A 14,707-nucleotide genomic window follows, 5' to 3' on the forward strand; every position below is an offset into this window, starting at 1 on the left:
AAAATAGACCTTTCTCCCACAATGGACCACCCTCTCTACCTCACGGCCGCTTCTATCACCCCCGTACTAACATAATCGTAAAAATGGCCACTCACTAGCACACCGTAAAAAAAGCGTCCCCGTAAAAACCCCAAACCCCCCGAAGCCGATGCCACCTTCCAGCTCCCCGTTCTTTGAGGCGAGTTGGGTGGAAAAGTTCCAGCGAGTGAAATTGGCAGCACGGTTATTGTTATTTATTGGCCGTCCAATTCGGCGCCCGAAAAGGTTTTTCTGCCCTGGTGTGTGTGTGCTTGTGTTTCTTGTTGTCGTTTCTTTCCTCTGTTCCTCTCTGACTTCACCACTGTGCCCGGGTGCATGTAATGCTGCGTTTGTTCGTCGCAAATGGACCAAACATCCGTACCCATAAATTTCTCTTATTGCGTTTTTCCTTGCTGTAGTTCTGGCAGGACAGGGTTTGCGCGTTTGGAAGCGGCGAGGCTGAATGCACGGGTGCAGGAAGCATGCAAAAAGTTCCATCCCCCCCCCAAAGGGTGAGGACATTTCTCAGCCAATCAACATTGTACGGAGCGGGGGTGCCGTCGGGAGTCATCGGTGTCGGTGACATGAGTTATTGGGCTGGCCATTGCAGGACGTTTCGTGCGAAATAACTCGCTCGCGGTCGTGCATAGCAGTGTGGCTGCACACGTGCTAAGTTGATTGGTGCTTGGAAACATATTTTCTTATTTTTTGGAATTTAAGTCTAACGATTTCACTAAATACTCTACATAAAAGTAAAGAATAAGCAACTTTTTTGAATTGTGAAGATCTTAAAGACCAAATTTGTATCATTCCTGTCGATTTTTTTACAGCTGTCAGTTGTGATTTAAATGAAAAGGCCTTTTTTTAGCGCTCAAACTCCAACCCACAAACTCTTCCGCAAAGCTTCAATGACATTCTATCATCCTATCGCCTGTTTCTAATATTCCAATTCGCCTGATGTAAGCGTAAGTGTTACTTAGCTCGTCATCATATCCTTCCCAAAACGACGCACGGTGCGAAAAACGCTTACGCCAAACCGAGAACACATTTTTCAAGCATTCAAGCAACCAAGGAACGCGGTGTACCGAGTACGCAAACCCCAAAATTCAAATGATTTACAACCCCACGAACGCTCGTCACAATTAGATTTTGTCTCACCCCGTCACCCGACACGAGCCACCCCCGGTTTGTCCAAACAGCAAACGAGCGCAGGTTGTTCTCGCAAAATCATCAAAGCTTCAAACTTGGTGCCTGGTGCTCTCGAGCGAACATCACTCCCACTCAAGCTCACTAACGTGCCTCCCCCTTTCCCCCCCACATGAGTCAAACTGTTGGATGGACACATGTGGCCATACCTTTGCCGAGGTTCGCTGCTACTAGCAAACGGTTGCAGGACCACCCCAAACCTACCAGAACCGCTCGCTGGGCGCTGGGTGAGGCGGATTGTGTTCCCTTAATTCACCGCATATGTTTTCGTTTCGCTACTGAATAAATAACGAAACATAACGATTTCGGTTCGGCTCTACCCGGGCTCCACGGACCTGCTCGCCGTGGTGTGTTGGTAACGGCGATGGATAAGAAAACCCAAGTCTTCCTCACATCCACTCTGTGTGTGTGTGCGCCCTTGTGGACGAGCATCCGAGGGTCCGAGGGTTTTCGTTCGAATGTGGGGGGATGAGCACAAAAAGGCAACATACTCACACGGATGATGATAATGGTTCCCATCGCCCCCACGCTTCCCCATTCTGCCAAGCTATACCAATCCGTGCACTAGACAGCGCTGTGTTTATTTTTGTGTGGTCGTCTTCCAGCCATCCCCCGCGCCGCCACCACCAAAAGCACATGGCAAGAGCGATGGTTCATCCTATAGCGACCGTACAGACGTGGACTTGCGGCAACAACAGCATACACAGAAAAAACACATCCACACACACACACACACGCCCATGGACGGTCCGAAAACCGAGCAGGACAAATGTGTTCTCAAGCACAGTGAGCCAACGCCGAAGGAAAGCGTTACACTTGAGGTTTCTGAGAAAGAGGACGAGAGAGCGAAAGAGATAGAAAGAGCGTGTGGAAGGGGATGGATAAATTTTCCTCCCAGCCCAGCCCAGTCTTGCCGAATGGGCAACACACAACTGTGTCCAATTTCCCGAAACTAAACGCAAACCGCTCCACATTCGCGTCTCCTTTCCTCTGCCCCAAAAAGCGGGGCAAAAGCATGTGCGGGGAAAACCATAACAAAGCACAAATTCTATTCTCTTTCCCCTTGGTGGTGCGCGCGCCCACCCAAGACGCTTTTCTTGTGTTGTGGAAAATCTTCCTCTTCTTCGTGGAAGAGACGGGAAGGGAATTTCGTTTGTTGTTGTTGTTATTACGACCAAGTGGCCAACAGTGTGTGTGTGGGAAGCGGTAATGGTGGTGGTGGTGGATGGGACGAGGTAGGGTGGGGTAAAGAAATAGCCATTTGCATCGAGATTTCAACACATGGGGACCCACGGTAGCCCACAGCCGGTACATGTGTGTGTGTGTGTGGGTATATGTGTGCCTGGACAATGGAATGGACGCGCCACATTTGGCGACTCCGTACTTCCATTCCGGTACAGGGGCGTTGAATGGGAAAAATTCTATTTTTTCCATTCCATCCCCCGTTTGCTCCGTTCCCTCGACTTTCCCTTTTTTTTCTCTGTCCCTCCAATTTTTCTTAACATGTGCCCGGAGGCTGGAATATGTTTCAATTTCCTTCGATTGTTATGCATGAGAATTTATGAAAGAACATAAAATTAGCATATTCTTCCTTCGGCCGACTATTGGATGAATTACTACATCGGGAGGGCGGATAGACTGAGCGAGCAAAAGCTGGCCAGTCCACCCGAGCTGGACACATATGTGGTGTGTGCGTGTGTGATTTGGTTCATTTCACTTTTCCCGGATGCGCCTTTTCGGACAATATTGGCTGGCTCGAGCATGAAATGGAACAAAAAGATGGCCCCCTTTACCTTTTGTGTACTCGAGCGCTTCCTTTTTGGAAAAGAAAATCGGCCCAAGAAAAAGGGCCATAAATACTAACTCGGCTCAAAATAAAACACCCCACCAGTTTCCCAATTCCCATCGACGTGAGTTCGAATTTTGAGTTCTCTTTTTTCCCTTCTGTTTTTGAATTTTTCTGTGCGATTTTTTTTTCCGTTTACCTTCGAATGGAGCGATTTTTTATAACGATTCTGAAAAGTGTGTGTGTGTTTTTCGACACATTCGGCCGCAACCAGCAACTCGATTGTTCCCTGTCACGGAATGACATTAATCAATAATTGAACCCTTTTTTCCCCCTTGCTTTCAGTGCTCGCATCGTACTGCGTCAATTCCATTTCTCAGCAGCAGCAGCAGCAACACCATGCTCCCTGTTCGTTACGACGCCGGTGGCCCGTTCGGGGATGAGCCATGAACTTTAAACTGAGACACGGACTCCCGGATTCAGCGCACAGAATAAAATCAAGCACACCGTGTTTTTTTTTTTTTGCTTCAGCAGTCTACCTAAGGGCAAAGGGGTCGCCCGGGCCACTAGGTTCGATTGGAAATATTGACAGAGAAAGGGGTTAATATGTTCATCCCGGGGTGCTAAACTTCGCCAGTGCAAAGACACACGCACACACACACACACTCGCCTGCTGGCCACCACGGTGGTAAGGTAATCCGTGCGATTTTGGCCCTTCGCCGGCTTTGGCGCGTCGCATCTTGCAGTTCGTTTGCCGTTCGAAACATTGTCACGATTTTTTTTTTTTGTTAACTTTTTACTCCCCTCGATTCCTACCGTGGGTCCGGGAAAAATGACTTGTCATGGTTTTGTAACGGTGTGTTTCGATTTTGATAGGAATTGTATATCGATCCTTTTCTGTTTTTCATTGCGCTTGTTCTTGGGGTGCGCGAGTTCCTTTTTTTGTTTTTCTGTTTCGGTGGCACACATCGCAACGCTACTTTCCCACATTTGCAGCAGTGATTGACCGAAGCTTCACACTCTTTGCTCGACGAGCAGGGACAGCGAGGAGTGTAAAATTTTTATTTATTAGTCCATCGCTACCGTTACATCATCGTGGACGCTGCAAACTTATACTTTTAAAAAGGATGAGTGTAGCGTGTTTTTTTTTCTTTTTTGATTCCACTACCAGTCCATTTTATACCTGTGCTCGGGGATGAGATGTTTCCCTTGCTATATTTTGCTTCGTGAAGGGTTTAAAATAGCAAAAAAAAAACGGATCGCAATGCATTGATTTATGCTTGAGGATGGATGAATTTTTGCAAACTTTTGCACATACGCACTTCCCTTAATAAAGGGTTGAAGTGGTGTAGGGAATTACGGGCACACACACATACAAATCCGGTGCTTTGGATTGAAGCCGGGATTTGAGGAGTAAAGTCAAAACTATTCGTTTTTTTGGAAAAGAATTCGCAGAGAGCAGTTTCATTGGCAAAACGGTAAGTTTTGGAATAGATAAAAGGGATGGCATTTTTGTTAAATCAGACTAATAACAGTGCTATAAATCAGCACTCAGAGATTTTTGTTTTTTTTTTCAGGAGGAACCGTTTGAATAAATACAATAGATGTAAAATATATATATTTTTTTCTGAAATATTTACTACAATTATAAAGTATGTCGTTCGATTACGGATAGATGAGTTATAAGTACAACCTCATTACTAAGTAAAGTCTTATGTCTATATCTTACATTCAAAATAGAGCTCAATATTGCAATATAGATTTTAGCCAATAGATTTTAGATAATTCCGTGTCTATTTTTAATATAAATATACTTTTTTTCAATTTTCTATGCTCACTGTTCATCTGTTCAACTGTATAACTGTTCTACAGTGCATGTTCTGTCATCGTTATTCTTCTTCATTGGCACACAACACAACCAACCGTTGTCGGTCAAGGCCTGCCTGTACCCACTAGTGAAGTGAGCTTGTCTATCACTGACTTATTGTTATCATAGCAGGATAGTCTGTCCTACGTATGGGGGCACGGTCTATTCGGGGCTTGAACCCATGACGGGCATGTTGTTAAGTCGTACGAGTTGACGACTGTACCACCAGACCGGCCCTATCCATCGTCGTTATTATCCTTAATTAAAATATGTCATATGAATTGGAATCATTAAGTGACACTGATTAAGTTTATCCATATTTTCAAAAACTAAACTGAAAGATTTAACAGGCGTTCCACCATTCAAAAAATCTTTCCTCTTTGGAATAATCCTGGTTTTTAATGATTTGTTGTGATATTTTTTATGTCTACTACTTATTCGACTACATGTCGTATAAATTATTCATCTAAAAATGCATTGTTTTAGGCGTTCTAAAAACTAGTCAAACTCAGCGCTTGGGTAAATACAACAATTTTATAAAATTACCCTCTCTTTATGGTTTTATAGCTGACTTACTCAATAAAACCCTAAAGATCTTTTGATGTGAATGGATTTTAAACACAGAATATAAGATTAACTCGAAAATTTATCTCTTTGAATGTTTAACCTCATTGAAAAATTTTAATCAGCAATATTCTAAAAACAAAGAACTTGGGCTGACATGGTCTACGAGCAGGAAGAGATGAAAGAAATGCTTTTATGCACCATTCGTGTAACTAAATCCACGTAAAAATTTTGATGTCGCTTGAACAAATCTAGCTAACCTAGTTTTCATTACAATTTGCATCGGCATGTAACAACTTTGAAGCAATTTCATTCAGCTACGAACAACATTCGACTCAATTAATTGCCGACAAAACCAGGAGCACTAGCAAATCCGTCCCGTAATGATGTGACTTACAACAAAGGCTCAGCAAACATACATCCTCATCATTCAGCCATTGATGGCAGCCATTTTGAAAACAAACAACATAACCCTCTACACACAAAAAAAAACGAGTGATTCGATACCACTGAAACACACACCACACAAACGGAGAGCAAAAAAATAGGTATTTCTTCCAACAAAACGAGCGAATTTTACGCGACGTCTAATGGCCACACCCGTCCCAATTCACGCAAAACCCCAGTGTACGCCAGGCCGCTATTCATTTCAGCCTTTTGTTTCCCACCCTCCCGGCAGACCGACCGGAGGAGTACGCTCGCCAGAAAAGGGTAGTTTTTCCCGTCCATTTATTTTCCACCTTCCAATCCAATCCAACGTGGACGTAATGCGACGCATTTGGTTGGTCGGCGTCGGAGCACTGCACACCCTACTGCCCTCAAACGGTCAGCTCAACGACAACCGAACCCGAATCCCCTGTACGTTTAATGGCGTTTCTACCCGTTCGTACAGCATTGGGGGTTTCCAATTTTCCACGGATGTCGTTTGGTAGTACGAACTAGCCACAAAGTTGAGAATAAAAATGAAGCAAAAAATACACACACATTCAAGCCACAAACTGCAATAAACACAGCAAACGACAAAGGCAGGACACACGATGGCGATGCTGCCGGTGTGCCACATATGGTCAAAATTGAGTTCCTTTTCCTTTCCACTTATTTCCATGGCTCTGGCACCCCAAAGCACCGCGTTACACCCTCGTTTTTTTCTGTATCCGTTTCAATCTCTGCTCGGTTTTGGCTGGAAAAAATCCCTCCCCATGGCCATACACAGCTAAACGAGGGGGTTGATCGTCATCATAATTTTGTGTCATATTGGTGTTATTTATCAACAACATCGTCCAGCTATTGGCAAACAACAACCCTCACCCAGCTTGATGTTTGCTCCAAATGCCACCGATTGGATTGGGAGAATGGGTGTCTATGCCGGGTGCATGTGAAGAACGGTGTTCAAGATGGATTTATTTTGGCTCTTGCTATCCTTCACAAGGCGCCACTGCGTGTGTGTGTAGGATCTATCTGTAGGATCAATTTCGGAAACCCTTGGCGATGACCAAATTTGCATTGCGGTTCGCTGAATAAAAACGGCAACCCACTTCTCGCCGTGTAACGGCGGTAAGGAAATTTAATTTCCTCAAGGATTACCTCTACTTCAACCCCCACCACGCCCCACGCCACGTTACCCTTTTGCGAAACCCCAATCGAAAAGGAGGTAAAAAAATCCCCCATTTTACGGACACTCCTTGGTGACGCGCGTGCAAAGGATTAGCAACCGTACTGAACGCATTGCTGTACGGTATGGCCCAGAACTGACCGAACCCGATGGCCCAGGGAGGAACGAGCGTGTAACATCAACAACAAAAAAACACATCCCAGTTACCTTCCGACGTTGGAAGCGAGCGGCAAGCAATGCCCAAATCCCTGCTCGATTTGTCATAAAACCGTAACCGAGCGGGCACACAAAGAAGTGATCGAACGTCGTCGAATTGCGTCTGCCGGAACGGGCGGGAGGGCAAATCGACCTCTCTCGATGGCTCCATAAAACGCAAACATCCACACGTGGGACCACGACCACGACCCACGATGGTGGACCAGTTGGATTGCCACCATTGGCTAGCAAATCGAATTCCAATTCCAAGGCCCACGTGCATGGATGCTGCTCCCTCCCGCCAAATGGTACGCGAGACACGCGTTTCTATGCATAGCTTACGAGTCCCCGGGGGAAATTCGTACACGGTGGTGACATGTGGCAATGTCCGTGGAAGGGTGGAGCAGGAGTGGTCTTCTTTCGGGGTAGCTGCAGTATGATTTCAGAACTTTTCATGAGTTTTATTTATGATACGGTATTTCTTGTTACCATGTCGTCGTTGTTGTCTCCCTGCCCATTTTACATCGGTTGTGTTGTGGATGGGGTTCTTGCCAATGCGGCTGACAGAGGGGGTCGTCCAAGTGTTAGAGTGATGTGCTCTAAGAACGAAGATGTGCTCCCGCAAGATCAAGTGTAAAGGATATTTATATAGAGGACATAAAACGAATGATATTTGAAGACTTATACAGATTTTATACAAAATAAATTAGTACAACTGAATGAAACAACATCCAAACATTAACAATGCCATTGAATAAGCGCCCACACGTCCTAAACAAGTGAATACATTACAACCAAAAATACGTTAAATTCCACCCAAAAATACAGAACAAAACACATGAGCAATATAAAAGAAAACGCCTCCATAGACGGGCAAAAATACCACCGTCTGGTTGGCCGTTCACCCCTTGGTCTATGCTAACCCTCTCGACAACTGGCTAATAAGCTATGCCGAGTCTCCATTCTACACAAAAAAAAACCAAAATGCTCTATACTCCACCGAACAGACGAGAATCGAACCGACCAAGATAAACAATGCTTAGCGTACAGTCCGTAGAGGACGAAAGACCACACGTTTGGCATCGATCGCTAATCGAAGTCGGCGACGACCTATGACAGTGGCGACCAGGACTACCAACAGGAGCGAGAGAATGAGAGCAGGAGAGCGGTCCGCTCCAGGAATGTAGCGGAGCAAGGATTTGCAAGGGATTTAGGAAACGATGGCAACTTCTAAGAACGTTATAAGCTTTGTACTCCGTTTTTTGCTCCGTGCGGTTCCCGCATCACCTCGCCTCGGATGTCCGCCAACGGCAGCTCGCCAAACTCCTGCACCCGGTCGTCTCATTTCAGTCCTCGAAAGGCATCCCCATGTCTTTTTTCCCGCCATCTAGCGCAAGCTCCCTCTGCATGCGCTGGGGCGGGAAGAAAAGAATGGGCGGAATTGTAGTTTGCTACCGTTGCTAGGGCAGTCTGTCCTTACCGCAGACACACAAACAGTGCGCAGAGCCAAGCCGGGACGGTGTATAGGAAGCCAATATCCTTTCCAGTGGCCCCCTTGCACACCGTCACCTTCCACAAGCGCCGAAGCGACCGAAAGGATATATTCGTTTGATTGGAATTGGCATTCGGGTCTTTCGTTCTCTTTTTTATATGTTGCTTATAACATTGGGGATTTGCCCAACCCTCGTCCAGCCTGGTCCAGTTTCGACCGCCCCCCGGTCGGCTCACATACCGGGACCGTAATCATACGAGCACCAAACCAAACTTACCGAGCAAAAACGCGGTCCCGAGCTCTGAACGTCCTCGCGCCCATCCTACCCCCGCAGGAATGGACAGTGAATGTATAAATATATATCAAAAGATAAGTACGTGGGATTTATTTTTATTATCCTTGGCGAATCATCTCCTCTCGGTTTGCTTTGCACTTTTTCTTCCAGCATTTCCTTGCACGAGCCTTCGTCCCCGTCATATATTTAGCACAGCACACAGTACCTCCCTCAGTGCGCTTCCGCGTTCGGTTGCGACCCTTTGCGTGTTGTTGGCCGGCTCAAGACCACCACCCCAAAAATAAGCACTCATATGAGCACGTATAAGACTTTCGGGAGTTTTGCAGGCTTTTTTTTGTTCTTCCATCCTCCTTCTGCACCGAGATTTGCGCCCGACTCTCGGGGAAGGTCTGTGTCGCTGTAGTTTGTTATTTTCTGCTCATCTCTCGAAGCTTAAAACTGGACCGGAAACGACGGCCGAGTCGGGCAAGGCTGACGCGGTTAATGTGATTCCCAAACGTGCCGACGTGAAACCACTGATCCCACCTTCTCGGTATCGATGAGGAGAGGGGTGGATGGGGGAGGGGGCCGTTCGGTGGCGCAGCAGAATCGTAATTTCCAATATCCTATCATGGTTCATGGTCGATCGAGTTTTGCCTTTACCTTGGAGCGTCCGCGGGTTTGGGTGTCCGTTGTGCGCCGTCGGTTTCGTTTGGCTATTATATATCCGCCCGGGATTGGATCGGAGTATCAGGTGCCTTAGCATCTCGGTGATGTGTGATACGGTACGGGGGGATTATGGTGGAAAAAGAATGAGCCAACAATGCTTTGATGTTTTGTTGCTTTGGATTGAGCGCTTTCGGAGGACTGTAAAGAATACTTGTTTATTTCGCCCATCTATTGGCAACAGTGGAGTAATGGGGAAACCATCTTAAGCTCTTCGTTTCGGAGTTACCAGGTCTTCAATCTCTTCGCACAAATCTTCCTTTCGCTTGACACTTCTTAACAAACTTCAAGGATTCTTGCACCAAAATACGCACATATTTTACACTCCTAATTACCCTGCTTCCAGCATCCTTCACCACTACCCATCCACGCTATTAACTCACTCGCTGACAAATTGCACCCCAACAGCTCATTACACCCGTTGATCACCCGTTGCGAATTCTGCCTGACCGAAAAAAAAGGTCAAACAGTCGCACCCTATCCTCTGCAGCTCATTCATTAACCGTTACCGACATCACAATCGACGGTATCGTATTTGGTGTGAAAACATCTACTTTTCACCCCAAAAAACCTAAAGCCAAAGCATTGATACTCCGGGCTGTCGGTGAAACGTGAGAAAACAACAAAAAAGCCACTTCCATCGAGTGCATCGGTCGGTGGTGCTTTGTTGCAATGGTTCACGGTTTAGGTTGCCCTTTTTGTTTGGTGTTTGGGTATTTGGTGCAATCGAGAACCTGGGAGAACGGCAAAGGCAATTACAGACGCAACAATATTTACACTAAGCGCAGACAAAACATTCGATTAGGATTGGTGCAGTCGTTTTCCCCCAGTTGGCTTTTAGGTATGTACTTCCACTGCCATCGATCCTTCGATGCTGCCACTGGTGTTTGCTATTTTTATTAGGCAATCTCAGGTTTTCATTACCGCTCTTTCCCGGGGACAACCTAGTGGGAAAGTGTTTTCTATTTTTTGTGGAAAAACATGCTTTTTGGTACCATTTTTTCCCCCTGTACCTCTCCCATCGTTGAGGGGTGAACGATTAATTTTGTTGCTGCTTCGCTTCTTCCACTCTCTGAGCACCTCCCGCAGAGTGTTGAAGACCGCAACAGATCAGCGTGTTATCGGTGTGAATCCGTTCCACGGGAGTGCCTGTTGACTTCCGGCGGCTTATCGACGCACTATAGAGGGCATCACACAATCGAAATCAAGTGTCTGATGAGGTTTTTTTCCTCTGTTGTTGTTGTTGTAAGCAGTCCTCCCAACGGGATCCACTTCCAACTGATCGTACGATTTGATCGTAATCGGTGCGGCCGCTCGAATTCGAGAACCATTGCTGACGCAGAGAGCGAACCGTACCGGGAAGCAAATGAATTGTGCAAGGCTTTATTTCCAGAAACCTTACGTCATCCTATCGTGTCCCGTTTTTTTTAAAAGGGTTGTCGAAGGGTTAACAATTTTCCCATGAAAAGTTAGAACCTTCGGAGCAGGATCTTCTATTCTTCTCAGGTACCTACTGGGATGCGCCTCGCTACCTTAAATTGAAACACAAAAGCCAGTGAATTATGATGACGCCACGATCGCCAACTGTGCAAGGTATCCTTGCTCGTTGGGTGCGTTCTTTCTTTCAAATAATCACACACCACATAAAGAAGCGAGCGGGAAAAAAACGGATCGTTACGTCAGTATAATTACAAAGTTTTCTTTCGCCGGTCGAAGAAAAACCGTTTCGTCCTTCTACCTGCGCCCGGGAGTCGAACAAATCCGACAAAACCGTTACTGTTCTTCAACGCGGGGCTGTACCGTGCACATCCTTAACGCGTCCGTGTAAGGTCGTGTCCCGAATGTTTGCCAGGTAATGCAGCTGTGCTGTGTGAGCCTTCTTACGCTGTCCTGCGAGTTGCAGATCACGGAAAGCGGATGATGTGTTTCGTGCTACATCCGTTTTCCCACGGAACTTGGCACAACCCGTTAACCCCTTTCCCTAGCTGCAACCGATCGGAGCTTTTGGGCAGATTTCGATTTCGGGCCACTGGTACGGTATTGTGCAATTTATTTTGCACTTCATCAAACCAACATCCTAGATAATCCCGCGTGCGTCGATGCCAATCGGAGGGCCTTGTGTAGAGGCCGGAATCTGGAACAAAAGTGAAAGCATTCATTGCTTGGTGTAACTGTAACTGGCATAATGTACGAGACACCCAGGACGCCAGACCTTTGCCACAAAAGGAGGATTAGTTTTAAATTTGAATTACAATCGATACGCCACCCTAGTGTGTGTGTGTCACTGCCGACTGATGCTACTCCGTTGGTTTGAAGGATTTTTACCGAAACGCTGCGATCTCGTTACCGCACTAGCCGGAAGATTCTGTAAGCCATCACAGCCACGTTGTGAGTTGGAAGGGCATTGATGCTCGAGTTTTCGCTCCAGATAATGTTGCCATATGTTTTATTCATTGCTAGATATTCACCTTAGTCTTGTTATGGTGCAATAGATTGTTATATGGTCGATAAGGTAAGAATGTAAGGTTAAAGTTTATCAACGATATAATGGCATTGATCGAAGATTGCAAGTGAATAGATCGATGCAGAAATACAATATGCTAAAATTAATGGTCTTATGAAGTCTTTACTTAGAAGTTTCATTCAATTGTATGTTTCATTGTGATAAATCAACATTAAATTGTTTACTTGACGAATGCAATACATCTAAGCTTTGTGGACATTTCTTACACAGTTTTCTGACAACTTGAAAAATCATTTAAAACTAATCCTTTGAGCTATCTTTCATTGTAACAATCAATTTTGAATTTTGAAAAAAAAATCAATCTCGCTTTGTACCACTGAAATCGCCATTAAACCGTTGCCGAATGCTTCTAACCAATGCAGATTGGAAAAAGAAATACCTCTCCTAAATTAATCCGTTCCTGATACCATTTGGAAAAATGCTTTCAGTTTGAGCAGCTTTCGCTATTTCCATGCGACGAAAAAAAAAACATAACAAACCCACCGAAAGATCAACGTTCACTCAACCGCTCTCGAAACGGCCCACCAAACGCACATGCAGGACAGCCGAACATCTGTCCCATCGCACACACGTCCCAGCTCACGCCAGATTCACTATTTCGTTTGCGTATGCAGCTTGTTATGGTAATTTCGCCCAACTGAGCCAAAATTTCTGCACACACACACACGCACTCATAATGCATCGACTGTTGCGCCATCGTCATCGGAAAGGGGTTCCCCGGGGTTGTTTAGGTACACTGAAATTTAAAACCGTCGCTTTGAAATCCTTACCTACCTGGCCGGCTAGGTCGTTCCCGGGCTACGGTTGGTCGCTTAACACCTTTTAGAATCCCATTTCCCGCGGGCGCTTCATTTGGGACCGCAGCAGCGAGTCCCCGGACCGGCATCCCAGGCACTCTGGCACACGCTTTTGGCGAGGCGAAAGTGCTTCCCGCGGCAACACCCGGTAATTTATAAATATTTCTTCGGCTGTGTGTATTTTTTACGATGAATAAATATCCTAATTCCGATTCCGGGACCCTTTCGCTATCATCGGCCGTTTTGTCCCCTGTTCGCGATAGATCCCTTTGCGAAGGTCCCTAAATTTAAATGTTCGCCCGATTAGAATACGACCCATAAGCGTTACACTCGGTATCGTCTGCCATCAAACCCTCCCGAGAGATTGGAAGGGGAAATATGCATCCTTTGCCAGGGCATTGGCACCAGTGCTGCAGTGGTACGCGTACGTCCGCTAAATTCTGACATGTGTGCCTCGTGAAAGGTCCTGTTCCCGAGTTCAACGCAACGCCCGTTCGATGGCGTCGGTTTTGTTCAGTCTATTTTGCATACAACCTTGGACATTCGGTTGGACGCCGGAAGAATGACCGGACACATTTCGGTCAAGAAACCGTCAGGTAAGGAACTCCTTTTGACCCGACCATCGACACTGACATCGTAAAGGGGCAGTTTTGTTGACCACAGTCACGTGCTACTATGTCCCCTTTAGCCTGAGCTTCATTTCCTTACGTCTTGCGAGAAAATGCGCCCTTGAGAAATGATTTTCACTTTCTCCCTTGTGCACTTTGTCGTTAAGAGCAGCGCAATAATTTGAAAGTAAGAGCTCCCTTACCTTTAACGTCACCGTTTGCTGCCAGTTTGTCACCAGTTCCCCCCAGGCCCACGTATTTGTCAACCAAACAAAAACGAATTCGTCAAACTATCCCTTCAACCCCGTGCACAGGCGTTCTCATCTGATCAGCCTGCACTCAATCAAAGGGCTTCCGTTAAGTGACACACCGTTGGAAAACAAAAATAAGGCGGAATGGAATTTTCAAAACACAAACCATTGCATTCCTGTCGGGGCCCGTCAACCTTCGCTCGTTATTCGCTGCCAGTTGTTGCATCTGCTGTGCTGTGTGTAAAATGAACCCGCTCGCGGAGCTTAAACTGTACGATTTGTTTAACCTTGTTAGCTGGAGCACTTTCCTCCGCTTTGTCACCAAAACCATTCCACTGCCGGAAGTGCACGGCGGTGACGGTTTTGTGTTTTTCACGAACAAACAGTCAAAGACAAAAGCCGTCACCACTTCCGGCTGTCCGGGACTGTGGATGTTGCGTTTGATTAAGCGTTTGATTGAAACAGGGCAGGTGAAGTAGTGCAACAAGCTGCCTTTTGGCAGATGGTGGATCATGCGGCGGAAAGAGTGAAAGTGTAGCCGTGTGTACGTTCGTAATGCATTTATCATCTAACATGTTCTTCACTGTCCCCTTACAGTGAGAGTTAAATGGTAATTATCTTCTTGAGCAAACACTAAAGAAGCTTCTTGATGTAATTAGTCCTCAAAAGCCACAAGGACGAACAAAAAATCATCCTCAGAAAACAAAATAAACATCTTCAAACTATTATTTTACATTCTTTTCATAGTGTTTTCTTCCTTTTTCTACTACCATTTTACGTTAACCTA

The 14,707-nt window shown here is 45.9% G+C and overlaps 1 long non-coding RNA gene across 1 annotated transcript in view; it reads left to right on the forward strand.

Annotated features, from left to right (window-relative positions):
* Window positions 1-14,707, forward strand: part of LOC133391260 (uncharacterized) — a 41,412-nt gene that overhangs the window by 16,688 nt on the left and 10,017 nt on the right. The window contains exon 2 of the long non-coding RNA XR_009764733.1: window positions 3,356-13,657. This is a non-coding gene — a long non-coding RNA (uncharacterized LOC133391260). The remainder of the gene's footprint in view (window positions 1-3,355; window positions 13,658-14,707) is intronic.

The sequence above is a fragment of the Anopheles gambiae genome, chromosome 2, assembly GCF_943734735.2.
Source record: "Anopheles gambiae chromosome 2, idAnoGambNW_F1_1, whole genome shotgun sequence".
Classification (NCBI taxonomy): Eukaryota; Metazoa; Arthropoda; class Insecta; order Diptera; family Culicidae; genus Anopheles; species Anopheles gambiae.